General features: G+C 39.3%; 1 protein-coding gene across 1 annotated transcript in view; it reads right to left on the reverse strand.

The window, feature by feature from the left end:
• TMOD3 (tropomodulin 3) overlaps positions 1-20130 on the reverse strand; it is an 86225-nt gene extending 66095 nt beyond the window's left edge. The window contains exon 1 of the mRNA XM_065940042.1: positions 19984-20130. The gene's annotated coding sequence lies outside the window, so the exon portion shown is untranslated. The remainder of the gene's footprint in view (positions 1-19983) is intronic.
• Between the last annotated feature and the right edge of the window lie 7062 nt (positions 20131-27192).

A 27192-nucleotide genomic window follows, 5' to 3' on the forward strand; every position in this document is an offset into this window, starting at 1 on the left:
CTGGCATTTGCTAAAGTGCAGGAATATCTGTCAGGAATACTGTGCAGCAGATTCCTCAACCACAAGAGTTTAAAAGTCTCATAGGTCATTTCCCTTTTATGAGCTTATGATTCTAGATAACACAGTATAACCAAAAAATGTACTTTGGACACCACTGTGTCCAAAATACTATGCACACCATATTTACCTTCCAAAAAAAGAAACCATTTTATTTTAGGTGTATATAACGTATATCACTTTTTTAGTAAATAAGGCATTTTTTAAAGGAAATAATTGGATGTTAAATCTTTCTGTTCTGTTCACTGCCTCTTCTATACCATGAAGCATAAAAGGCAGGGTGTTAAATAATTATTTGTGGCATTCGTAGGATGCTACAGTTGACCCAGATGTGGGTACATCTGAAAGAGGAAGTTGCTCAGCACACAGAAGTTTGCGAAAATGGTAGTTGATTATTCTGTGTAAAAGTTCCATGGAAACTTACCAACCTTCACTAAGTATGAGATTAGTTAAGCAGCTCTGTCTTTCTTGCCATTGTAACTGATGTTATCTTGATTTCTTTTTTTTTTTTAAAAATGGATCTGTTAAAAAAAAAAAAAAAAAAAAAAAAAAATGGATCTGTAGACCCACCCCAAAAGCACAAGGAAAGAATATAAAGTCTGGAGACTGAGGGCAGTCCAGAAAAACTTGTTAGGGCCAGAACAAAAAAGAGATTTAACTGGAAGCAGGTTACCCAGTGTGACCTTAAGGGTAAAAGCAACCAGGTCATTTCTGTGACTTTTAGGAGAAATATTTCATAGGTCATTCACACCACTTCAAAAACAATCTTCCAACAAGACTCTGCTGAGAGACCCTGTGGCTACCACGGGAGCACCCCCACTTCCTTTTCTGGTTCAAAGTAGCCAAGCTAGCTCCCAGTTGGAGCCCACCTCCTATTTATTCTTGTTGTTGCAGCATCAGAGATCCAGGGCAAGGTCAGAGAGGAGCCCACTCTATTTGGATGAATGCCACATCAACCACGCCCTTAGCAAACCCAGTTTTTAAGTACCAAATGTTTTTCAGTCTTCTTTTTGGTTTGTTTAATAGACTGGGTAAAGGAGGAAATGTGTAAGCTTTTCTAAAAGTTACTGCAAACTAAAAAAAAAAAACCTTAAAATAGAAATGACATCATAAACAAGTCTCTCAGGGTATTAAGGTTACAGAGCTCTTATCTCTGTTGGTTAACCTAAAAGATCCTTCTACCAGTCACACTGTGGACAAAACCAAATGTGAGGTGACTTGCAGGAAAAGTTTATCAGTGCTCAGCCATCAATCAAAATGTTGCATCTACTCCAAGTATACAATAGAGAGACTAAAAGTTTTCTCTCTCTCTCTCCCAAGGGAAGTATTGCTATGACTCATTCTTCCTCTTGCAAGAATTTTCTTAATACAGCAAGTTAGTAAGCAATGAACTAGATATAAAACCCTAAAATAAACAAGACTAGATCTAAAAGAAATCATGCTGAGATCAATTTCAGTTTCATGCAGTGAGCAAAAGGTGAACAGCAACATCTTTCCTCAGTCTTACCCTTTTGAATTTCCTGGGCTTCAGACCAGATTTTTTCCTTCATTCTGAAAACCTCCTTTTCAGCCTTACCAATTTCCCCATCTTCAAATCAGTAAATGTATTTGTATGCATTTATTAAGTGTCAATTACATTTAATGTGCTGTCCAGCAGAAGGGAGACACTGGACATAACGGGGTAGGATATAGGGAGAGGAAAAGGACCATGAGAATGAAAGGAAAAGAATTTCAGATAATTCCATAAACAGACTGCTGTTCTCTCTCCCCATTTTATGTTTCTCAAACTGGAATTTTAAAAACTTATTTATTTTAATTGGAGGCTAATTACTTTACAGTACTGTGGTGGTTTTGCCATACATTGACATGAATCAGTCATGGGTGCACATGTGTCCCCCATCCTGAACCCCCCTCCCACCTCCCTCCCCATCCCATCCCTCTGGGTTGTCCCAGTGCACCAGCTTTGAGTGCCCTGTTTCGTGCATCGAACTTGGACTCGTCACCTATTTCATGTATGGTAATATACATGTTTGAATACTATTCTCAAATCATCCCACCCTTGCCTTCTCCCACACAGTCCAAAAGTCTGTTCTTTATCTCTGTGTCTCTTTTGCTATCTCACATACAGGGTCTTCATTACCATCTTTCTAAATTACATATATATGCGTTAATATACTATATTGGTGTTTCTCTTTCTGACTTATTACTTCACTCTGTGTACTAGGCTCCAGTTTCATCCACCTCACTAGAACTGATTCAAATGCGTTCTTCTTAATAATTGAGTAATATTCCATTCTATATATGTGCCAAAGCTTTCTTATCCACTCATCTGCTGATGGACATCTAGGTTGCTTTCATGTCCTAGCTATTGTAAACAGTGCTGCGATAAACATTGGGGTACATATGTTTCTTTCAACTCTGGTTTCCTTGGTGTGTATGCCCAGCAGTAGGACTGCTGGGTCATATGGCAGTTCTATTACCAGTTTTTTAAGAAATCTCCACACTGTTCTCCATAGTGGCTGTACTAGTTTACATTCCCATCAACAGTGTAAGAGGGTTCCCTTTTCTCCACACTCTCTCCAGCATTTATTGTTTGTAGACTTTTTGACAGCAGCCATTCTGACTGGTGTGAGATGGTACCTCATTGTGGTTTTGATTTGCATTTCTCTGATGAGTGATGTTGAGCATCTTTTCATGTGTTTGTTACCTATCTGTATGTCTTCTTTGGAGAAATGTCTATTTAGTTCTTTGGCCCATTTTTTGATTGGGTCATTTATTTTCATGATATTGAGCTGCATGAGCTGCTTGTATATCAAACTGGATTTTTTTTTTAATTGTATTATTGGAGTATAATTGCTTTACAATGTAGTGTCAGTTTTTTGCTGTACAGCAAAGTGAATCAGCGATATGTATATATATCTCTCCTCCCTCTTGAGTCTCCCTCCCGCCCCACCCCACATCCCACCTTGCCAGGTCATCACAGAGCACCGAGTTGAGCTCCCTGTGCTATAAAGCATCTTCCCACTAGCTAGCTATTTTACACGTGGTAGTGTATATATGTCAATGCTAATCTCCCAATCTGCCCTACTCTCTCCTTCCCCTGCTGTGTCCACATGTCTTTTCTTCACCTCTGCGTCTCCACTCCTGCCCTGCAAATAGGTTCATCTGTACCATTTTTCTAGATTCCATGTATATGTGTTAATATATAACATTTGTCAAACTGAAATCTAAAGATCATAAGAATCAAAGACATGGCAAAAATAGGGCACAGAGACCATAATATTCAACTGCAGATTTAATGACAAATGCAGACTCAAACCGAACACTGTAAAGTTTTCTTCGGATACACTGCTGAGCTCTCTCAATATGCCAATGAGGTGACCAGCAAGTGGGGCACACAGTGAAAGTAAATCTGATTCTCCCTCAGACCCTCTCTTGCCACTTTCCATCATAAGAGTACAGCCCAGGTGGTACATTAGAAAGAACCCACCACTGGGATGTCTCTTCATTTCTCCTTCTCCACTCCCTTTTAACATTCACATGTATATACAACCCTATCCTACAGCAATGCTATGAATCAATAATTGTGCCACAGAAAAGGATTAAGAAGTGCATCATTTACTGTTCAACTGAAAATGTGTTTCTATAGAAAAATATACTTCAAATGAGCAAACTATCCTGGGAGAAATCCACTATTCTCAACAAAATGTGACTACATGAAGATGTACATAAGTGTTGCTAGCAATACTTGCAGACCTGCTGATTAACATTTTTAATAAGGCATCAAAATACTTGGTGTGAAAGCTATCCCAGCATTTGTGAGACTTAAAAAAGTGAAGGTTTTGGTAAAACATGGGACAAATGCTCTAAGGAATTATTAGAACTAATCTAAACCATCAAAATAAGCCCATACCTATAACATACACACAGAATATAGCTACTATTATTACTTGTGCTGTGTACTGTGATACTTGTATCTGTAATTACAAAATAATGCACAATCTTGCCCAAAATGTCAACTAGTACAGGTGATAAATCTGCTAGTGTTTTAATCCTTCCAGACCAGATTTTGTCTTGAACCAACAATCTCTAATAAAATTCATTCTTTCTAATAAAATTCTACTTTCCCCTGCCTTTTTTGGAGGGTAGGTCTGGTTGGATTGTAATGAGGATAAGATAGCAAGTTTTAAAAGTTTAATAGGAAAACTTTTCTGTCTCAAAAATAAGTGAAAAGAAAGTTCTCAGTTTTAGCTAGACTATAATTCAAGTCCCCTTTCTTTCCTAGAATGAGGAAAATTTTATTTCTCAACTGCCTGATGAAAACTTGAGTCTTTCCTAAAGATACAACAGACTATGACAAATTGAAGTACTGGGTTAGCAAAAGAGTTCCTTGTGTTTTTAAGTAAAAATAAAAGATACATTTTTCATTTTCACCAAGAACCTCACTGAACAATATATTCACCATTTTGTTTCACTACCTTCTGTTGTTCTTCAAGCAACTTCATAATTCCATCTTTCCAAAACATTTTATCTTTTTGAGCAAAGAACTGTTTCAGGTACTTTTTACAGTCTTCCAGAGAATTGAAATTTTTTCCATTTAGAGAACATGGTAAAGAAAAAAATAAATGGAATCTGAAGGTACAATGTCTGGTGAATAGAACAAATGAATCAGAACTTCCCAGCCAAGCTGTAACAGTATTTGCCTAGTCATCAAAGAAACATGCAATCTTGCGTCATCTTGACAGAAGATTTTGGGTTTTCTGTTGACTAATTCTGGACACTTCCCATAGAGCGCTGCTTTCAGTCAGTCTAACTGGGAGCAGTACCTGTTGGAATGAATTGTTTGGTTTTTCAGAAGGAGCTCATAATAGAGGACTCCCTTCCAATTCCACCATGTACACAGTATCAACTTCTTTAGATGAAGACCAGCCATTGGTGTGGTTGGTGATGGTTCACTGCACTTCCCCACGATCTGTCTGTTCCATATTATTGTACAGTATCCAGTTTTCATCGCCATCACAATTTGTTTTAAAAACAGAACATTCTCATTATGTTTTAGAGAATCACATGCAGAAATACAATCAAGGTTTTTCACTTAACTTATGTGAAAACCATTAGGATAACCACCGATAAACATAACCAAGCTGGTGCAAATGATTCTCAATGCTTGATTTGGATGATTTGAGTAGGTTGGCTATCTCCCACATGGTATAACACTGACTGTTCTATTTGATCACTATCAATGTCAATGGTCTACCTGACTGGAGCACTGTTCAGTGAGAAATTTCCACCATGAAACTTCGGAAACCATTTTTGACATATTCAATCACAGTACTTTCTCCATACGCTGTACAAATCTTTTTTTGCATTTCAATTGTGTTTTTACCTTTCTTGAAATAATATAGCATAATATGCTGAAAATGCTTCTTTTTTCCTTCCATCTTCAATATTAAAATGGCTACATAAAAACTGACCTACTTTGTTTTTTTAAATGCCACACTGATACAACAGCGGTCACAATACAATCTAACGAAACTGTCTTGAATGAAGTTAAAGACAACTGGGCACAACTAGAGCCATGGTATGGAAAAAAAAAGCGAACTTTCTGGCCAACCCAATACTTAATAGAATTCACTTATCCCTAAAGGAGAAAAAGCAAACACAAACCAAAAAATACAGAAAGAAATCCAAAGTTCTTGGGGAGAAAAAAGCCTAGCATTTAGGTCCAAACACTGGGGGTCAGTAGAACCATGGACTTAAGGGCTCTGTGACTTTGAGCAAGTTACTTTCCTTCTCGGTTTTTCAGGCTAGATGAGGAATAACCAAGATATGTCTTAGTTCTGACAAAAGACGACTCCAGGACCAGACACAGCAAATCAAACGGCCTTCTCCCAGTCAGCGTAAACTCTGCCTCAATCTTTAGACAGCCACTACCAACAGATGAGAAGTGGCAAAGGATGAAGCCTATTCACTTCATTCCCGACTCCAATGTTCTCAGGTCTCTTCTAGCTCCAATGTCTGTGATCTTAAAGAAACATTAACCCAAACTTAGGGGAAAAAATAGCAACTTGCCCTTATCGCTGTCAAGATGAACAATGTATAAGTAGAAAGGGAAAATATGAGCGCTGAATCATGCTAGGTAAGCTCAAAAACCATAAAGTGAAACAATTTAGGAAAGTGACTTGGAAAACAAGAACAGATTAAACAATGAAAAAGTAAATAAAGAAGTCAAACATGGGCTTATGTTGTTATGCACTAGAGAAGTTAAAGTAGAATGACCACATTAATAAATGCTTTCTTGGAAAGTTGCCAAATAAAGCAAATTTCTACAGATCATTTCCTATTTTCCCATAATAAAATTAGAAATGTTTCTCTGAAAACGTGAATTCTCAATACATCATAAATTGTAAGAATGAATGCAAAAGAATTTTAATCACAGAATTAAATACAAATTTTATTAATATATTAAAAATGCTGAAGTATAAAGCTGCACATGCACTTCTGCCTTGTTATTTCAATTTTTCTTTTTAAAGTAAATTTACAAGTAACTTCTGTCTCTATTTCAAGTAAATTTTAAAACCAAGACACTCAAAAATAGAACAGTACTAGAAGATATTAGGGAAAAGACTTTAGAACAATGAAAATAGACTGGGAAAACAGATTTAGAATCTAGGAAAGAGGCGTTTGGGAAACAAGCTTCATAAATGCTTTAGTTTCAGAAGGTGATAGTCTAAGAAATTTTAAAGGAGTCATTCAACCTCATTAATTCATCCATGTCCATTCCTCAAATGTGGCACTTTTCTCTATTACCACAAAAAATACTAATGGTAAACAAATGATCCCTATGGTCTTTCTAAAAGTCTAGGATCACTCAAGTTATAAAAATAAGGGCCTTGGGACCAACTCTGGAAGGGCTAATAAGAACCAGAGACAAATAAAGAAACAGGGAGAGTGTGCACTAGATCTCCAGCAGTCCCTTTTGAGTTCTCTATCACGCACATGTAATTTTAAATTTAAATAGCAAAATAATCATTCATTATATTTTGCAGTTGTGCATGAAAAACAGCAACAAATATTGCCTCTGAGTTTATGCATGCCATAACAAAAAGTTTCATTCAGTTCAGTTCAGTCGCTCAGTCGTGTCCGACTCTGCGACCCCGTGAATCGCAGCACGCCAGGTCTCCCTGTCCATCACAAACTCTTGGAGTTTACTCAAACTCATGTCCATTGAGTCGGTGATGCCATCTAGCCATCTCATCATCTGTCATCCCCTTTTCCTCCTGCCCCCAATCCCTCCCAGCATCAGCGTCTTTTCCAATGAGTCAACTCTTCGCATGAGGTGGCCAAAGTATTGGAGTTTCAGCTTCAGCATCAGTCCTTCCAATGAACACCCAGGACTGATCTCCTTTAGGATGGACTGGTTGGATCTCCTTGCAGTCCAAGGGACTCTCAAGAGTCTTCTCCAACACCACAGCTCAAAAGCATCAATTCTTTGGCGCTCAGCTTTCTTCACAGTCCAACTCTCACATCCATACATGACCACTGGATAAACCATAGCCTTGACTAGACGGACCTTTGTTGGTCGCTGCTTTTTACTATTAAAAGAATTTCAGAACATTAAGGGGAAAACCTAACAATTTATGAGACCAACAGTAAAAATCATTTAAAGAGATATATAATTATCAACTCTCCAAAGCTCCAGAAGCTTGGGACCAAAGGCCCTATATAATTAAAACGCAAACTGGGAAGGGGCTGGTTTTGGGGTGTGTTTCTCTAAGGAAACATCAAGAAAAATCACTTTATTTTCCAAAGTTCTGTGCAGGCCTTTAAAGACTTCTGTTTCTGGACTCTGCCTCTTCCCAGGAATGGTTCCAGTACCTAGGAAAATTTCTGGAGTCTCATAAACAGAGGAAGTGAAAACAATGCTTTACCAAGCCCTCCCTCCTAGGGACAAATGAATTCCTTGCCTGACTAAGCTTTTGCTTTCCTGCTCCAGTCACCCAACTGCGCTTCCTGAAACTGCTTCTCCATTACATTTGTTTGCTTAGAATTCATTTTTATTTGTTAACGGTTTGTATTTTGACGTTTCTTGGGTGATTTTGCTAAAACTCCACCTTCCTACTTTTTAACTAAGGATTATTAGGAATCTCAACTCTAATCAAGCTGGCTCAAGGTCACACAAATATCCTAAAGTTCACCTTTACATCTGTGCCTCATTTGTTGCCCCAAATGGACTGCACTTCTCAACAATCCTCCCTGCCCCAGTGCCAAATTTCACTTCTCCTTCCTATCCAAATTTGCATACCTTTCAAAGATTAGCTCAAGTCCATCTTCCTCAAAGCCTTTCCTAGCTCCTCCCAGCCTACTTGGCCTCTTTTTCACTCTGAAGGTTAACGCTTTAACGATGCTCAAGATGCACCACACCATTTAGCCCCAGCACTTTCATTAATTCAGGTGTCTGGCGCCCTGCCTGCTATGAATGCATGCTCCCCTTGGACTGTGCCTTACTCCTACATGGTGAAGTATTTCATACATAACGTTGGAGAAATAGCACATGTGTGACTTCTAGGGATACCACTCATTTTACCTAATCAATTTCAAGCGACCAGGGACACACCAAGCTTTGCCATAGCAATTAATTTTCAGACTAACATGGAGAAGTAGTTATGTTTGGAGAGGCACATGCCTACAATTTACATAACATGTCTTGATGTCTCAAGGGGTAGGAATTAGGGTATAATTCTTATCAGGTGAAGAATACCTAACAGGAAAGAATGAGTTCCCTCGCTTAATGCCAAAAAGGAGCCATTCTTCAAGAAAATAGCACTCTCCCAACACTGTGACTTTGTGTCCCAAGTATAGAGAATGTCACTGTTAATGAGCTACTATGGTATCCCAAGGGAATAACTGAAGCAATGACCAACAGATGGAGACGTGTAAGTAACCACTTGGCAACCACAAGTGATCTCAGGAACAAAAAGGGAGAAGGCCAAGATGACTATCCTCCTTTAGGCTAAAAACAGCACTCAATAATTTTTGAGAAGAGAAAGTTATTTGCTGTTACTGAATTGTACACTTAAAGTGGATAAATTTTATGATACATAAATTATGCTTCAGCAAAACTGTTTCAAAAACTTTGGGGTGACTTGAGCTGGAGTACTTGCATGTGGTGACGCATCTAACAGCCCCGTAAGGAAAGGGTACCACAGGTTTTTATTGGAATTTCAAGACAGGAGGCACAAAACCTCTGGTGCAAAAGCCGAAAATTGTCATCATATTACGATAGCAGATCTTCCAATAAATAATAAAAATTATCAAAATACAGTCTTTGAGAAATAATAAACACACAATAAAAACCAACCATATAAAACTAATGAAACAGAACTGTTCAGCAAGTGGGGATAGTTTCAGAGAAAGGAGAAATGGAAGCGGTGGGGTGGAAAGAAAAACTAATATTTAAGACTGGTGATGGTTGGAAAAAAGCAGAAGTGATGCAAGAAAGGAAATCTTAGAAATCATTGCTATTGGTCAAGAAGCTTGGTTTACTATCCCCAAGGTCGTAATGTCTGCCTTGGCATACGTTCTTTTAGAAAGGGTTAAGGAACATTTTTCCTTTAACAGCAAACAAAGGAAATCAAGAAAGCCACACAGAAAGAAGTAAAGGCAACTTAATTTAATGCAGACAAGGGGAGGAGGTTACTAAGAGCTTAGTATAAGACCCAAAACAGGAGTTTAGGATAATATTCTATTATGATGCCAACTTATTCTATTATGATGACACTTATGATGCCAACTATAAACTAAAATTTTTAAGTGTGACAATAAGACTGTCTATATCTTTCTTACATCCGAGAAACAAATTTCTTTCATTAATCTGAGTTCTCAGATTAACAAAGAGGCCATATGTCATACTCCAAAATAATGAAGAAAAAAATAAAGGAATGATTTTTATTTGCATACCTGTTATGTGTCAGCTACTTTAGCAAATACATCTCCTCATAGCAAAATATTTAAAATATTGCTATCCCCATTTCATAGATGATGAAACTGAGGCTCAGGATAAAAAGCCTGCCCGAGGATACATAACTTCCTTCTCAACAATGGATGTGAGATTTGAACCTGACCCTAAAATCCATGTCTTTTACACTCTATCATGCTGCCTCTTTAAAATATTTTCTATCATGTTTTTACTTTTATGTTACTACACACCACATAAATAACAGAAGCAAGTTGCTGAAATGGCAGTAATTGGCAACAAGAAGCCACAGCTGGAGGCAAAGAGAAGGAAAAATCATAAAAAAACACAAAAGTGTGGGACAATTTAATATAACTACCCAAAAAGTGCCAACATCCTCAGAAGGCAAATCAGTAGCACAGAATAATATCTGATGCACAAGTGTATGCATGTTCAGCTGAACACAATGAACTCTGAATTCTATATCCTCCAAATCATCTTAAAAGAATTTAAGAACAGGAAGAGCTTTCTAATGCATTTTACTAAAAATGACATTTAAAATAGATTTTTAAAAAGATCTTAGTCTTCTTACAGTCTTTAGTCTTCTTACACTTTGCAAACTTAGGCAAGCTAGTGAGCGACCTTTTGTCTCTGTTTTCTCATCTGTAAAATGAGAATAGTAATAGTACCTATCTCAGGCAACTGATTTATTAATTCATCAAATGAATACATATAACTCAAAACAGTTCCTGACACAGAGCAAATGTTCAATAAATTTTGGCTAATAAAGTCATTATCTTCAAAGTTCATTTTAAAGGAATACCTTCATTAGTTCATGCTAGGTAAATGAGATATCATACTGAGATCCATACAATCCAAGTAATTAATTGAAAATTCCGGGTGAGAGCAATGAAGACTAAAAAAAGATTATAAAAAAGTGAGAGATGAAAAATGTACAAAGAAAGCAGTACAAGAGAGATGGAAAAAAAAAAAAAGAGATGGTAAGTCACCACTTTGCCTACACTTCTATCAACATTTATCTCATAATCAGTTGCTTAATATCTATTTTCTTCATAAGCCAAGAGTCTTTTAAGGGCAGGCACTTTTTTTTCCAGGCACTTATTTTTATATTATCAGCTCAGTACAGAGCTTGCAGCATAGCAGATACTAAGTGTATAACAAAATTAGAAGGAAGTGGGACTCAGTAAGATTTGAGATCAATGATGGGAGTACCTGATTTTACCAGTCCTAACAGGACTGGGGGCACAGTCAGTAAAAACTTATTAGCGCTTTTTATTTAATTATTATCAATATTCTACTCCTCTATTCCTTCTGAACGAGGAAATACATGTCAAAAATGTTTTAAAAATAGTTAATCTGCTCTAAAATGGGAAATCTTTCAAGAGATGATAAAACAAACTTTGGTAATTTATTTTTAATATTAAAAATATTGCTCTGACTTGCCTGTTATGCCCCAAAGTTAATTCTAATGGTCAGAAAGTGGAAAGTGAAGTCGCTCAGTTGTGTCTGACTCTTTGCAGCCCCATGGACTATAGCCTACCAGGTTCCTCCATTCATGGGATTTTCCAGGCCAGAAGTCATAGCAGTAAACTGATACTAAAGAGATACACTTACTTTTTAGCTGTCAATCTGCCAGATGCAGTGCAGATACAAAAACACAATGACCTCTGGTACCAAAGTAAGCATGGCTGGGGACGACCAACCCTAAACCCCCTTGTCTGAGACCACCCTTACCCCAGGCCTTACGAAGCACACCTTACCCTAGGCCTTAGGCACACAGCCGTAACAACGCCTCTTTCCTCACAGATGTTCAGTACAGCGAGTACCCCCAGGCTAAGAAAGACAGACCAAATCCATCTTCAGGAAACTGAAAAGCTGAGAAACAAAACCCAAGTTGAGAGATCATATATCATCCAGTCTAGTCTGGAGGCAGCCTCATAGCAAGCCAAAGTCACAAATTAAGCTGAAGCTGAGGGGGAAGCAGAAGCCAAAGGAAAACAGAGAAAGTCAGGAGAGGGTGGAGCAGGGCTGGGACATTTGCCACAGGTGTAAGCTTTAAGAGGGCACCAAGAAACTCAGTTACAAAGACAGAAAATATTTTTAAAAATCCAAATCACTGTTCTGGAATGGAGTGGAGGCACAGAAAGAAGCTGAAGAGAGCCCATGCAAACTGTTCAGAGGGAGGAAGGACAGGGGCTTTCCAAGTGCCTGCTCTGGGTTCCAGCTGCAGTTGGGTGCAAGGAGCTCAGGTGCCTTAACTGGGTAACACCCACTGCAACTCCCAGCCCTTCTGCCACACCTTCGAGTAAGCTAGCTTAAGCAGGTATTGTTCTGAGACCTAAGAACCCTGATTAATAAACTCTATTTTGGGAAAATGAGACATGCAGATAAGGCTTTTGTGTGTGTGTGTTTTGTTTTTTAAATCAAGGCAATATATAAATAACTGACAAAAGAATGGTACCAGCAATTAGTGCTACAGAAGTTCAGAGATCACTGTGGGTGATCAGGGAAGGATCTCCTAGCCAGATAGCAGGGAGGAGCTATATTTGAAGCTAGAAGATCAAAGTACACGTTAAAAAGGGATGGGAGGAGGATGAGAAGGGAGCCAGGGAAAGGAGAGGAAAAACTTAAAGGGGAAGGAGTAATCCTCACATACTCTGTATTACAGCAATGAAGTAAACATGGTTCCCTGCTCTTCTGCCTCCAGCCCTCAGATAACACTGCTCATTACACCTGAAATGTCCTTTCACCCTCTGCTCATGTTGAAATCCGTTCTTTCAGGGACCGGTTCAAACATTTCTTTGAAGAGGCTCCCCTAGCATCTGACTCAAAAGGAGTTATAAGCCAGGACTCCTATTTGGCAGTGGGAAAAGATAGACAAGAGGAAATGGCAGATGGGAAGGCTAACTAAGAAGCTGAATGCAGTGACGAGAACTGTACTCTGGTGGAGAGCAAGTGATGTCTTAGAGGAGAATAGGAAGTGAGACTCTTTGACAAGGAGGACTAACAGGGGCTCAAAAGTGGCAAAGCAAAAGCAGGTATAGCTGCACAGAGGGCTTGGTAGAGATAAAAATGTGTAAATCTGCCAAGGTGCATTTCTGTGTATGGCTCCATGATCTTCTCTAAGATACTGTAGTTCTTTGGGACAAACAAATGGAGGGGGTTGACTTTAAATAATCCTTTACTGATTTTTCCTAATCATAATAATCTTTCTTCCCTACCTCCCCACTTCCCCATCCCAACCATCCCTCCAATCCCACCTTCAAGCCAAGCAAAGTAGCTCAGAGGCCATTATGACAAAGGCAGGGGGGTTGGGGGCAGGTGGGAAAGAACAGTTCTTTAAGAATACTAACTTGGGCTAATAATCACCCACCATGAACAAAAATAAATCCTGGGGTTATATCAAATCTAAGCTAACTACCACAATCTTACCTACAAGTCTATATATTGGTACATATTAAATAATACAAACATCAGACAAAGGCTACTGATTTAACAGATCGAAAGTTTTAGGCAGTGTTTTAACACCAGGAGAATATACCTGAAATAAACTCAACTTGCCATTAGTTCTCATTCACTCTTGCCCACTCATGCCTCATTTCCTCCCAGCTTACCATATTTTCACCCATTTTCTCACTTGCGCTTCAGGAGTTATGTTCACATGTGCGTGTTTGCAGTGATATTAGTGCTTAGATGTGCCCAGATATGAAACTGTTAAAGAGTAATCTCCATGCATCAATTAACTTAAGATTTTAAGTTTGTCTTGGTGTGTTTGTGTTCCTCCCTCAGAGAGTAGGTGTAAGTGTTTGACCACACATACCAGAGGGAGTGTCTGTCTACAGGTCAAAAAGGGAGCATGTCTGTGGAGGAACCTAGCCCCTGTGGTACAATTCTCAAAGTGAATTATTAAAAGGGTGAAATAAAAAATAGAAAACAAGCAAAAAGAAGGAAAAAAAGAAAGACAATAAGGGCAAAAGAGGTCCGTCACAAAGGACGATGTATTGTATGATACCATTTATATGAAATGTCAAGAATAGGCAAATTCATAGACAGAAAGTACAACAGTTACCTATGGCTGGGGGGGTTGGCAGGAAGTGGGTAGTGACCACTAATGAGCAAGGGGTTACTTTTTGATGTGATGAGAATGTTCTAAAATGAATTGTGGTGATGGTTACCCAACTTTATGAATATACTGAAATCTACTGTCTTTTACACTTTAAACGAATGAACTGTATGCTGTGGTTGTTCAGTTGCTCAGTCGTGTCCAACTCTTTTCGACCTCATGGACTGCAGCACACCAGGCTTCCCTGTCCTTCACTATCTCCTGGAGTTTGCCCAAACTCGTGTCCATCGAATTAGTGATGCCATCCAACCATCTCATTCTCTGTCATCCCCTTCTCCTTCTGCCTTCAATCTTTCCTATCTTCAGGTTCTTTTCCAGTAAGTCGGCTCTTTGCATCAGGTGAACTGTATACGTGAATTATATTTCAATAAAGTTGTTATACATTAAAAAGAAAGAGAATAAGGAAACCAAAGCTGTCCTGCATTTTCCATGGAATAACCCTATCTTTGAAAATTTCAACTGTCTTCTACTTTAATTTCAATCAAACTTTAGTTTCAAGATTTCCCACTGCTAAGTCCCCTAGTGGTCTCATCTCCATCTCCAGCTTTATTTGTCTTTACTAACAAGGGTGACCCACATACAGAACACGGTGTCCACTGGTTACCACATAAAAGGACATGTACACTATGATTTCAACCATATAAAAATATGTATGTGGATGAACAAAGCCTGGAAGGAAATGAGAAAAAAACAAAATAGTTATATTAGAGTAATATGGTTAAGGTGATATTCTTTTAAAAATGTTACTGTATTGTTTTATCAGTCAATAAAATCTGATAACCAAGAAAAAAGAACCAAACTTAGAAACTGTTTCAAGACAAATTCAGGAACTGTGTGTCAAAAAGGATTGGACTGAAGTAGTGTAGCAGAAAGATGAAAACTAAAATGCATGAGTTTTATATATGTGTGTGTATGTATATATATATGTGTCAGTCACTCAGTTGTGTCTGACTCTTAGCGACCCCGTGGACTATAGCCCACTAGGCTCCTCTATCCATGGGAATTTCCAGGCAAGAATAATGGAGTGGGTTGCCATTCCTTTCTCCAGGGGATCTTCCAGATCGAGGGATTGAACCTGGGTCTCCTGCATTGCAGGCAGATTCTTTACCATCTGAGTCAACAGGAAAGCCTTATGTGTATGTGTGTGTGTGCGTGCGCTGAACAAAGGCAGGTGTCTTCCTGCTTGCTTCCACAGAAGAGAGTACAGAAATTAACAGACCAACTATGTAACTTAAACAGGGGAACTTGCTGGTAAGAGTATCAAAACCAATTATGTGTACTTGCAGATCCTCTAACTTTATAAAGACTAAATTGGCTTTCTTCACCCTGAAAAGATGGCAGGCCTCAGGACTATTCCTTGATCCCACTGAATGCTTTCTATATTAATACAATACTAAGCAGCCTTGGGGCTTCCCTGGTGGCTCAGAGGGTAAAGCGTCTGCCTGCAATGCAAGAAACCCCGGTTCGATCCCTGGGTCAGGAAGATCCCCTGGAGGAGGAAACGGCAACCCACTCCAGTATTCTTGCCTGGGAAATCCCATGGATGGAGGAGCCTGGGGGTGACAAAGAATCAGACCCACTGAGCATGCAAGCATGCAAAGCACGCAACATCCTTAAAAAAAAAAAAGCAAATTAAAACCATAATGAGGTGCCATTTTATATCCTTTACTACGACTAAAACAAAAACGGCTGATGGCACTAAAATTTGGCAACATTTAAAATTAAAATTTGGCAACTAGAACTCATATAAACCACTTTGGAGACCTGCTTGGCAACTTTTTAAAAAAAATTAAACATACATCTTACCCTATGACTCAGTAAATCCACTCGTAGGTACTTATAAAGAGAAATAAAACACTTATCCACACAGGACTCATAAAATGTTCATAACAACTTTATTCCTAACAACTCAAATCTAGAAATAGCCCAAATATCCATCAAGAGGAAATGAGATACACAAATTGGGGTATATTCATACAATGGAATACTATCCATCAGTAAAAGAGAAAACCACTGATGCAACATACCACTGACACACACAACACTGACAAATCTCAGAAACATTACGTTACAGAAAAGAAGTGGATGCAAAAAAAGCACATCCTATTGTGTGACTCCATTTATGTCAAGTCCAAGGCCAGGCAAAACAAAGCTATGATGTCAGAAGCAGGGAGTAGGAAAGCGGTGGCCTTTGGAGGCTGTGTAAAGGGAACGCTGTAAAGGGGCATGTGGGTACCTTCTATGGTGGTAAGAATATGTTCCATCTCGTTAGGAGAAGTTACAGTGTATAAAATGGACAGAACTCCTTGAACTGGACATTGAAGATGTGTGCATTCCAACGAATGTGAATTATACCTCAGTGGGGAAAAAAAAAAAGAAAAAAAAATACAATGTAGTGCTCGGCTTCATGATAGCAGTTAATGATTTTGTTTCAAATGAAATTTTAGAATACCACACACATGTTCAATTACTTGCTATTCAACTCTCTATTCCTTCGTTATTGTAAACCACCTAATGGATTACAGATGCCTATAGGTATATAGATCAAAAGTATATGTGTTCATGTTCAGGTTTCATTAACGTCAAATCAACTTTGCTTATTCACAAATTTCAATACATACCTCTAATGGACGGTGAGAAGTTCAGTAAAATTTTGTTTTCTAATATGGTTTTATAGTTGTCATTTTAGAGGGTCTGAAATAAAACTGAGAAAGGAAATGGCAGCTAAACTGGACGTCAGCAAGGACGGAAGATAGTACTTTGGCAACCATTACAACCCAAAGAATAAGGCTCTCAACTACTTCAATCAAGACAGAGTCATGTATGTTTAAATTTAAGGACAACTGAAAAGCATGAAGAATAATTTGCCAGGTAATTTGATCTTTAAAAGATAACATATCCTAATTAACAACAGCAGTGTACATCACACAGACACCTAAAACTCAGAGACCTTTTCTACTGTTATCACTGAGTCCTCCTCCGTGCCTCTATCCAGGTCTGTTTTCACCTTCACCACCTCTTAGCCTCCATAGGACACTGCTCAGATCTAACTGATTTGCATAAAGCCACCTCACTCCAGGTTCCAAATAAATAAACTTATGAAGTTGCACTCTATTCTATGTGGATATATCATAAATACATTCAAACAGTATAGAGAGTATAGCCTAGGGGAATGCAGATGATCACTTAGTGGGAAAAAGATGACCTCATTTGGTACCTGCTCCCATGACTGTTGAAGATCTCTCCCTCTGAACTCCTACAGCATGTTTTTATTCCCTACAGACAAGCATACAGTGCTCTGAACTATAAACAAGTACACATGCCTAATCTCAGAGACAGCAGACTCTCAGACAAAAAAAAAAGTCTTCCATGTCTGTATTCACCGGGAGCCTACGGCGGGGTCTTGTACAGGTGGGGGCAAAACACATGTTGAATCAGTGAATTACTGACTTAATACGAGTGAAAACATGTGAGGGTGAAAGAGGAAGAGATGAAAAAAACAGAAAACAACAAAGAGAAAGGAGAAGGGAAGAAGCAAAAGAGAAAAAAGAAAGGGAGAAAACTTGTGAAGGCAATTATTTTTGTTAGCGAGGATTATTATTTTTTTTAAATAATGAAAGAGAATTGGAAAACGCCATTGCCATGCATCTCATATCACAGGTATCAGCACTGGTCTTTAGGCTGTCATTATAAACACCCTGAAACATCTCTCAACCCTTCATATTCAAAGTGTCATCTCCCAATGCAGCTACAGTAATCCCTATCTGACCAGAAGATACAAAGGCCCCACTTCAAAGCTACCAGACACTGGGTAATTTATGGTGAGAAGCACCACTCTACCCCATTCAAGTCCTTTCGGTTGTGATGAATCTGTGTTTCATTTAAATAAACCAGCAGCTGAAAGTTGAAAAATCTGATTAGAGGAACCTGAGCACTGTAGCTGGATTTGACCTATAAGTACTTAACTTTAGGTAAAGTTATTTATTGCAGAGTAATTTGACCTGGAAGATATACCACAAAACTTTGGAATCAGTCATAACAACACACACACAAATTGAGCATTAGGTTAGTGACATCCTAAAGAACTATTTTTGTTCCTTCAAAAATATTTTGTTGCCTAGTACAAGGGCTTGGAATGACAGGTGTGGCCAATGTTTCCTGAATGAATAAAATGAATATTTAAAGTCAAGTATTTAGGGTTGATAATCTTGGGGTCATCAGGCCAAACAACCTCATTTTAAAGATGAGCAAACTAGAAATCCTGAGAGCTTTGAAAGCAAGCAAGCTAAACAAGCCAAAATATACTGCATCTGACATTTTCCCTTTTTCTTCCTTTCCTAGAAATGTGTTAAGTGATTCTAAGTATCCTAGTAAAATAACTCTGGCTCTTAAACAAATGAGAGGGTTAAAAAAAAAAAAAAAAAAAAGTGCCAAAGGACTTCCCTGGTGATACAGTGGATGAGAGTCGTCTCCCAAGGCAGGGGACATGGGTTTGATCCCTGATAGTGTAAGATTCCACAGGCGGTGTGCAACGAAGCCTGAGAGCCACAAATACTGAGTCTGTGTGCTGCAACTACTAAAGTCGCTTGGCCTTTAACCTGTGTCATGGAAATGAGAAGTCCTTGCACCCAAGGAAGAATACCCCCACCCTCCCACCCCATCCACCCCGGTGTTGCCACAACTAGAGAAGCCTGCCTGAGGCAATGAAGATCCAGAACAACCAAATAAATGAAAATTTTAAAAGGTGCCTGGGACTAGGAAGGAGAGACTAGCAAAGGTAAATGAAGTTGAAGAAAATTATTTTTCTAAGCCTAATATATTTTTGGACAGGCCAATTAATCAATTTAATCTGAAAATTAATCTGAAGGAATTCTCAGAAAAAAGAAACACGAGGTGCATGAAAATGTTACAAACCAAGGGAGACCGCACATAACTAGCTTAAATCTCCACAGGCTTATTTCCTGTTCAAGTATGACCTCCTGGGATTACGTTTTATTGCAATGTTCAACACCAGATGACTTTTGGTTTTAAGAGAAGCCAAGGGCAAGTTGGAAATGCGATTCTTAACTAAACATAAAAAAAAAAAAAAAACAAACCCAAACCAAAACAAACAGGAAAAAAAACCCCTATGTTCTCAATTGTTCGTAATCTGAATGCAGGCTTGCAGAGGTAACACCCCAATTTCTGTAAGCAAAAATATAACCACCCAGTCACGTCCTCAAAACAAACCAACACACAAACTTCACAGCCGGATCCAGCTGTGCTGCATGGGAGCCAGGAACTTATTCTAAGAGCAAATAGATCAAAACGGGGAACGCAAGACAAGCCAGATTTCAATCAAAAAGGAAAGGGTGTGCCCTGCTTTTTTTTTTTTCTTTCCAACTTTCACCAAGCAGAAATCTTTGAAGGAGTCTTGGTGAAAAAAACCTTTAGACGCTAGTCCCCCGAGCTACACCCCGGCGAGGGGGAAGGGGCAGGCACCTCGAGTTCTCACGACAGCGGCCCGCGCGAGCTCCAGCGCGGAGGGGAAGGGGCCGGTCCCGAACCCCGCGAGGCCGGGCCCCCGAGTGATTCATCAGCAACTCGGGGTTCGCGCGCCTCCACCGCGGGCGACGCCCCAGCACGTCCCACGGCTGCTACCCCGGCCCGTCAGCTCTGAAGCAGCCCCCAGCGTCCCCTCGCTCCCCGAGTGGGATCGGTAGGGAAGGAGATCTCAAGCCGAGCGGCTGGAAAGCAGCAACCTCTCCCGCCTCAGCCACCATGGCCGGTGCGACTCCCAGCCCGCGTCCGCAGACGGACTTCCTGGAAAGCACCGGGCTGGGCTTACCTGACTGGCGTCCTCTGCGGCCACCGACCTCCTTCACAAACCTGCGGGGACTGCCTGCCGCTGGGTTTCCAGTACCCGCCCGTCCTCCTGCGTCCGCCTCCCAGGGAGTGGTCGGATCCACCCGCCGGCGTTCCCCCGACTCGACGGCGCTGGTTCCCACTCCGCCCCCAGACACGCGTGCGCACTCCCAGGTCGAGGAGGCATCCTGGGAGTTGTAGTCCGAGCGAGGAGGGCGCGACTCGGCGAAACCTTCGTATTTTCTATTTGGTGGACGTTGAAAGAGGCTGCGAATCTCAAGACTTAACAGCAGTCCGAGGAAAAGTCCTCTGCTCGTGGAATTATCTACCTTGGACCCTTTGGGAGCTATAAACAGAAGCTAAAGACTCCTTAGTATATATTTCCTTTTTTTACTTTGAGTCAAGAGGGACTAACAGCAGGACATGTATGCTTGGTTGCTAATGTGAGGACATGACTTTGAGTCCTCTAAATTTTTCGTGAAAAACTGATAGAAAAGGAAACAAAGGACAAGGCACGAGAGAGACATAAATAAGGAGATGTCACCTCAAGGGCATTGTGACCCTAGTGAGTTCCTTAGGTATGAAAGCAGGGATGATGTTGCAGAGATCAGTTTCAGCCCCATCCCAACCTCGCATTTTAGCTACAAGCTGTACACAGGCAGTGGAACTGAACTGATCTAAGTGGGACAAAAAATAGAAGAGCTGCTTAGCGGGGAGCTGGGGCAGGTGGACAGTCTGGAGGCGAATAGGAAAAGAGCAGGAATACTTTAGAAGACAGCTCTACGCTGGCTTATGAAATGGCTGCCTTTTTTTTCTGTGCTCTGAGGAGAGGAAACAGCCAAGACCTTGCATTCATTAAACACTCGCCGGTAATTTTCCTGGTCTGCCCTTCAGGAATAAACCATTCCTCGGAGCAAGCTCCACTTTGATACGCCTTCTTAAAAAAAAAAAAAAAAAATCATCCAGATAGAGGACTGAAGTGCCTGCTTGAGATACATTCCAGCTACACCCAGTATCAGTTCAGTTCGGTCGCTCATTCGCGTCCGACTCTTTGCGACCCCATGGACTGCAGCACTCCAGGCCTCCCTGTCCATCACCAACTTCCGGAGTTTACTCAGACTCATGTCCATTGAGTCGGTGATGCCATCCAACCATCTCATCCTCTGTCATCCCCTTCTCCTTCTGCCTTCAAGTCTTTCCCAGCATCGGGATCTTTTCAAATGAGTCAGCTCTTTGAATCAGGTGGCCAAAGTATTGGAGTTTCAGCTTCATCAGTACTTCCAGTGAACACCCAGGGCTGATCTCCTTTAGGATGGACTGGCTGGATCTCCTTGCAGTGACCACATCTAAGGCACATTAAACAATTTTCTAATACAGTCCAGGAAGATGGTGCTCTTAATGGATGAGCAGAATATCGGGATTCATTTGATAGTTCTATATTTCATTATAAGTTAATATATAGGTATTGTGGCTAACCAGAAAATCTCTTTAGAGTTCATGCTACATCTCAGGGGAAAGTGACAAACCGGAGTGTCTGAAATAGCAAAGAAGCAGAGTTACCCAGGTATAGTTTATTTTAAGGACTTTGCAGTAACACAGCTCCTTCTGCTTTACTCTTTAGGCAGAGAGGGCTTTTAATTCAGTATCTGACAGATTTAAATATGACACATTTCCTCCCTGACCTTCCAATATGGGGTGTTAGGCATACACTAAATATATTTTCTTTTTTAGCTCTTTAACTTGTCCCTAACAAATGCCTTCATCTTTTGAAAATAAAGTGATTTGGTGATGGATTCTTTTCCTTTCTTCAGACAAGTGTTATCATATTATAACAACAAGGCTGACAAATATGAATCTCCTAAACCCACATACATTAAATATCACAAATGGGGTCAGAGGCATTAAGAATAACGTTTGAGTATTGGATAAAACTGTAAAAGCAAAACAAAACCCAGAATCTTCCTCACTGCTTTCTCTCTCTAAATATAATCTAATTCTCTATACAAGTGCCAGAATGGGTCTTTTTAAAACAAATCAGATCATGTCACCCCCTGCTCCAAACCACTTAGGGCTTCCCAAAATATTTCCAATACAATCCAAAGTTACCACCTTCACCAGTCCTTTGTGATTATTTTAATTCCTACCACACACACTCTCTCTCTCTCCGCTCCAGTCACTTCAAGTTCTTTCCACTATACTGGAGAATGCATTCCTCCCAAATACTCCTGGCTCATACCCTCATTTTCATGAAGGTTCTGTTCAAATGTCACCTCTGAAATGTCTTCTCTGATCATCTTACCCTTTCTCCCCTTTACTTTGTCTTCTTAGCACCCTGTTTCTACCTAACATCTTGCTTGATATACTAATGTAAGCTCCAGGAGTTCACATCATTTACCCCTCTCTCCCTAGCATCTGCAACAATGCCTGACATGTAGTAGGTATTCAATAAATACGTGAAATAAATAACCTTCCCTCCCCCTCCTGCACATGAGTGGGACACAGGACCACAGGGTTCATGGTCAAGACCAGTCAAGGTTCTGCAGGATTTGGCTCCACAGGCAAGGTCCAGTGAAACTCATCCTGAAATGGAGACAGAGCTCTCTTTTTAAAGGACTACGCTTTATGAGTTGCCATTACCAGCTTACAGTTAGAAAAGTAGAATTGTGGAAGAGGGGGAAAAAAGGCAAAACCTGAAAATTATATTTACATAATTAAGCGGAAAGGGTAATCTAACTAAAAGGTTAATCTGACTAAATAATCTAACTAAATGGCGGATTTCAATATTGTTCCCAATTATTTGCTCTCCTATAAAGACTGCTCTACCCACTGTTTTATGACTTGGAGTGCCTCCCTGTAAATATTTTCAGGTTTCTTTTCCATCTTTCTTCACACAAATGTTGTCATATCATCATTGCAAAACTTATAAACATGAATTTGCTTTGGCCAGTAAAATGAGTGGAAGTAACGATAAGACATTTTTGGGTGGAGGCTTTAAGAGTGCTATTTCCACCCATGTGCTTACTCTTTCCTTCTACCAGGAGAATGGCATGTCCCAGATCGAGTCTTGTCCTTCTGCCTGGATTTTAGAATCGGTCACATGGAATCAGAGCTTTGGCCAAAAGTATGTGTTGACATGTACCACGAGCAAAAAGTAAACTGAGAGTTAGGTTTGTTTGTTTCTATAGACTGACCTAGCAAAGCTGACTACTGCAGTAACTATTTCATGAAAGGCGAGCCTCTGAAATAAAAGTGGTATGGCAACTCCTCTCCCATGCATTTAACACCACTTCAAGTAATTGAAGTAACTTTCATTAAGTTTAACATACAGAAGAGAACAAATCTGAGGCTGTTAGGTAAAACATTTGAGTAAGGAACAGAGTACACTTCCTGTTTTCAGGGTTTAGTGAGAGTGAAAGTGATTGATAAAGTGACACAGTAACTTTACTTAATGTATTACAAACCTAATTAGTGTTATCTTTAAATTTCCAGCCAGAGTAACTCATAACACCTGTTGCACTGAATCATCATTTGCAAATCAATGCCAGCAGCAATTTTCTTGTTACCAAAAGTTTCCTTTAGGAAGTAGGTTCCTTGATATACTTTTTTTTTTTTTAATGTATTTTATAGGCCAGCAGAGAAAACTTAAGCTGAAGACATCAAGTTGTAAAAAAAAAATGGTAAAGATTTCATTCCTGGGAGCTTGGAGTTGGTTAAAGCAGTGGGAGGTAGGAATCAGAGAAGATGGACACCATAGCTGGGGTGTATGATTTTAAAGGAAGGATTTAAGCAAACACCTTTAGCTTGAAATATCCTTCCTTAGCACCCCCGTGTCTGCTTGTTAGAAGCTTCCTCATGTTTCACTGTCCATTTCAAATGCCTGTTTCTCACTCAAACTTCCCCTAATGCCATCAGCTGGAACTGATTTTGCCATTCCTCACATTTTCATATCCTATTGTGCCTCCACTGGAGGTGCACTAAATATACTCACCTTTCAGCCAGATGACAAAGGGCTAATTCAAATTTTCAGCCAAAGCCAAAGCTGCTCACAAATGTCACTATCAAAAAATAAATTTCTAGGATACACAAATAAACCTAAAAACTGATGCCAAAATCTAGCTTACTGTTTTAATATTATTTAAAGTATTAGTGCTTAAATAGTAAAGCTTAACATAGCATAGGAATAATAATTGCCAAGCTCTGTGAGCTATAAAACTCTCCTATAGTCACTGGAGAGAATCATATTTCAGCTGAGATGAGTGGATGAACAAGAGCCATGTCCTAAATGTAACTAAGTAAGAATTAAATTCTGGTTTTAAATTATATGGTCTAGGTACACCAAAGATTTCCACAAAGAATAGAGTTATGATATAATCTCTTCTTATCCTTCCTTGTATTAGTAAAGTTTTAAAAACAAATTTATTTTATAAATTTTATAAAAATTTATTTAAAAATAAAAGATATACATGTTATTCCTAAGGTATCTAGCTAATGCAGTCCATATTTGTAGTACCTGTCAACCTATTTCTCTACTTAACTGCTTGAAAGTTCTCAATAGTTTTTGAGTTGATCTCTTTTTAATTGATGTTGAACACAAAATGAAGGAAATACTACAGATTTTGCTTAGCCAATCTGCAATATTATTTAATATTGCAACAATATTGCAATTGATAGAATTGCAACAAATAAGAGATTTTTCATTAGATTAAATCTAGAATACCTGCCTATATCTAAAAATGAACATTCATAAAATAGCAAATCTAAATGACATACTTTGTTCTTATCAATGACACTGTTGACTGATTAGATATAAGAATAACCTTTAAAAACATAAACACAAATCATGACAAAGTTCAAGGATGATGGAAATAATAGTGAAGTAGGCATTCTAAAAGCTGAGGCCCAAAGCCCAGGACAAATAGCAGATTCTTGATCAAATATCAGGACTCCATGTCTAGTCACTTAAGCTAGAGTTAACTTTTAGGCAGGCACATTCTACTTCTTCTCACAGTTAAGATTTTAGTCAACACTAAAGTCTTTATCCACACAGATGGTAATTAAGTCACATTTTTTCCATTCTATCTTTTGTAGTTGGTTTTTGGATTAAGAGTAGAAAACTGTACTGTTGTTTCTATTCAATTTTATCTGCTTAGATACAGGCATAGACTTTGGCCTGTCCAGATAGTTTTGAACCTGTCAAAGTGTTCCTTGTCTATCCTGGAGCCCATGAGCTAAAGATTCAATCTATAGTCTATGAGTATCACATCCAAATTATGGATGAACTGCTAAATAAAACTCACCAAGGAAATAGCTGTAGAGTAGCTAAGCCCTTCTGGTTGAAATTCTTCCATTCATCAGCCTTTACTTATGATCATGAATTAAAAAGACTGTTTAAACCAGCCATTTAATTACTTTGATGAATTGTTGTGCAGCCCATATTTTTCAAGGATATGTGAGACTTTCTCAAATGTCTCAATGAAATCTAAACACTGTATGTTCTTTGGACGGTATTCTCATGACTTCCTACCATTACTTCTATGTGAACCTATGCTGCCTCTTAGAGATCACTGCTTCAATTCTAAGTGCTTACAAACCACTAAAGTGGATAATACACTTTTCTAAAATGTTGCTCAGGACTGGTAAGTTCAGTGGTCTACAGTTTGGAGAACTCTCCCATCTCTGCCCAGCTTCCACCTCCACCACCACACCCTTTGAGTCATGCATTGATTTTCCTACAGCATCTCATTTCTTAGGTTGGTTGGGCCCAAAGTGTAGCCCGCCTCACTAAAGCATACATACACCTAGTTCCTATGAAGGCACTGTGATATGTGGGACACTTGCAGGACGCTGTGGGCATCTGATTATGTTCCCTGACTGGTAGGACTGAGAAGTTAGTTGGAAGTAGGGTAGAGAGGGTGTGGGGCACAACTTCCTACAGCCCCAGAGAAAGGTTGTGTGATCAAACCAAGAGAAGGTGGTCCATAACAAAATCAAGCATAACATACAACTGACCCAAAATCAAGGAGTCACTCCTGAGGCCAAACTGCCAAATCCAAAGGAGGGCACCCAGAAAGCAGGGCAAATGCAAGCAAGGTGAAAGGTCAGGGGAGTTACAAAAAGCTAAATGAGGGGGTGGGTCAGGAATAACTTCTGAGTCAGCTCTATCTTACTCATATTTGATTCATGGAATGATGGGGGAGGGCCTATCTGACAGAAAGGGGATGGACGATGAAAACACAAAAACTAGTAAGATTCAGTCCTTAAATTCCTAACACTGTCAGCATAAAATGAAGAACTTTGTTGTTGTTAATATCCATGGATACTTATTTAGGTTAGAATTTTTCTAATAAAATTTTTCTAATTTTTCTAAGTGCCTTCTATATGCCAGGGACTACTCTAAATCTTCACATGTGCATCCTCATGATAGCCCTAATGGGAAGCCGGGTTGGGATTCCTATTTTAGAAGTGAATAAACTGAGGCTGGGTTATTTGCAGAAACTCACACAACTAACAGAAGTCAGATTCTGATCCCAAAGTGCACATCTGTAACGCCTGTTCATTACAGCCTCATAGACTGAAAGAGAATCCTTCAAATAAATACTATACCTCCTTGACCATGAAAAGGTGTGAGATAGCAAATACAGAAACTCGACACAGGCCTCCTATGCTTCTTCTTGGACTTTGTCGTCAGTCCAAGCGACAAAGAGTTTGAGCACAGTTCAACAGGGCAGCAGAAAGAATAGGTTTTCCTGTTTTTCCAGGACAAGCCTTTACAATGTAACTTTATTATTTTTAGTGTTCCCTGTTTTGAATTCCAGCATACTTTACAAAGAAAGCAAATCTAAAGTTAATATAAAAAACTCAAGGCAAAACACTTAACCTCTTTGAGTTACCTGTGTTCTTGTTCCCATTTGTTGTAACAAATGTGAACTGTTTAGCTGAATGCTGTGTGTGTGTGTATTTTCATTTTGATAATAAGGTCTTGTTTCTCCTCTGGCTACTTCTGGTTGTCTGTCTACTTCTTATCTTCTTCATAATAGGGACACTCTAAGGTCCCTTCTAGCAAATGTAGTTTTCTAATATGAGAACACAGTGCCAACCATTTATTTTAAAAAGGCCAGATGTCTTAAAATTATCCAGATTAAATCAGTCCTTGCTTTCATTTTTAAAAAGAAAAGTTTATTAATTCCTAGTG

The sequence above is a fragment of the Muntiacus reevesi genome, chromosome 7 (genome assembly GCF_963930625.1).
Source record: "Muntiacus reevesi chromosome 7, mMunRee1.1, whole genome shotgun sequence".
NCBI lineage: Eukaryota > Metazoa > Chordata > Mammalia > Artiodactyla > Cervidae > Muntiacus > Muntiacus reevesi.